Source organism: Sitophilus oryzae, unplaced genomic scaffold (genome assembly GCF_002938485.1).
Source record: "Sitophilus oryzae breed Bouriz unplaced genomic scaffold, Soryzae_2.0 scaffold_576_pilon_pilon, whole genome shotgun sequence".
Lineage (NCBI taxonomy): Eukaryota > Metazoa > Arthropoda > Insecta > Coleoptera > Curculionidae > Sitophilus > Sitophilus oryzae.
In genome coordinates, this window is record NW_022147169.1 from 1,085,960 (window position 1) to 1,088,350 (window position 2,391).

Consider the following 2,391-nt stretch of genomic DNA (forward strand, 5'->3'; position numbering starts at 1 on the left):
AATAAACGTTTCGATAGACATGCCCCTATTAGAGTGGCTAGAATTTCTAAACCCATGTCCCCCTGGTTAACAGGAACTATTGAATTAATGATAAAAATACGAAATAATGGCGTTAAACAAGTACAAAAGAACCAAGTCTGATATACATTTCAGATTTTACAGAGATATGAGAAACTACGTCAATAAAGCTATAAAAAGAGAAAAACGCGCTTATTTCTTACATAAATTTAACTCTATCGATAATAAAAACTCAAAAGAAACATGGAAAGTTTTAAAAGTCAATAGTTGTTTACCTGGGGGGACACGTCATTCCCGAACAGTTGAGGAATCCGGATGCAATAAACGACTACTTTATTAATTCAGTTATAACTGACAGTAGTGTTGATGAATTCTTAAAGTTTTACAAAAATAACCAAATTTTAGTTAACAAATTTTGTTTTAAAGAAGTTGACGAATTGTTTATTTTCAACACAATTATTAAGATTAAAACTAATGCAGTTGGCTCTGATGACTTAAATATAAAATTAATAAGACTGTGCTGCCCACATGTCATTCCATATATTACCCATATAATAAACTTTTGTCTCATAAACAGTGTATTTCCCACCGCATGGAGGGGCGCTCTTGTGCATGTATTACCAAAGAAACCTAGTCCTACTGAATATAAAGATCTTAGAGCAATAAGTATACTGCCTACTCTCTCAAAAATTCTAGAACGCGCAAGGGAGTTACAGCTTAAGGAATATTTGGACCGGAAAACCCTGCTTCCAAAATTTCAATCAGGCTTTAGGAAAAATGATAGCTGTACAACAGCGCTCCTCAGTGTAGTGGATGATATTGTAAAACAGACTGATATTGGTAATTGTACAGTTTTAATATTATTAGATTTGAGTAGGGCATTCGATACCATAAATTATGATTTATTATTGTCTATCCTTAAGTACATTGGTATCTCAGATAAAGCTAATGATCTCATTGAAAACTTTTTAAAAATCGTACTCAGCAAGTTGTGCTGGATAACAATCTTAAGTCAAACGTCTTAAGTCTAAAATTCGGTGTTCCTCAGGATTCGATATTGGGCCCACTCCTTTATAATATATATTCAGCAAATCTTATAACTAGTTGTCAATATTGTAAAGTACACTGTTATGCTGATGATACAGAATTATATTATAGTTTCCCATTTGAAAAATTAGACCTTGCCTCTGCATTAGTTAATAAACAACTCGAAGAATTTACAAACAGGGCAAATGGACACGGTCTTATTATAAATCCAAATAAATCAAATATTATCTTTTTTGGCCCTAAAAACAAATTGTCCCTTTTAAAAGAATACATGAAAATATCTATTAATGGAAATGTATTACCAGTAAGTAACGAAGCAAAAAATTGAGGTGTAATAATGGATTCTCAACTACGTTTTGAAAGACACATTACTGTTTTGATTCAGCGATCGTATGCTGCTATAAAGGTTATATATGGGGTTAGGGATCTTTTAACTATTGCTGTTAAATCTATGTTGTGCGAGGCACTCGTACTGTCAAATTTTAATTACGCTAGTTGCGTATATGGTCCCTTTTTAACAACCAATTCTAAAAGAAATATCCAGAAAATCCAGAACTCATGCTTACGCCTCATATACGGCATTCGAAAATTCCAAAGAATTTCGCATAAATTAAAAGAAACATCGTGGCTAAATATGGAAAACAGACGTACTCTTCAGTCACTGTGTTTTTTTCATAAACTTCTAATTTTTAAGTGTCCTCCGTACTTGTATGAGAAATTAACTTTCCGGACTGATGTTCACAATATAAATATAAGGTGTAAAGGTCGGCTCACACATCCTCAGTTTAAAACAGAACTATTTAAACGTGGCTTTACTTATCAAATTTGTAAATTATACAACAGTGTCCCAGATGATACAAAAAAATTAAGTATATCAAAATTTAAATTAAAATGCTGGAATAATCTATATCAGATTCAATGTACCTGAGAGGTGAGGAGGCGCACGTTTGGATAACCATTGGGATGCTATTTGGATTTTTGTAATATGTTTTTTTTTGTTTCACCATGTCAGCTTGTTAGGTTCAGCATGTTGGGTTGAGCAGTGTAATACTACTACATATATTGAATATATTCTTGTTTTTAATATCTAGTTGGGTTAAGTGGAAGAGCAGCTCACCGGCCGCTGTTCGGTAAGAGCTGAACTTCGCCCTTGTTCTACTTTTAATAATTAATATCGTTAAAAATTGTATTTTTGTTTACTTAGAACAATAAAGTCATTATTATTATTATTCTTATTATTATTATTTAACTTATTTTAATAGATAATAATACTCCTTTAATAAATAAAACTCCAATTATAAGGATTTCATATAAATTATAATGTAT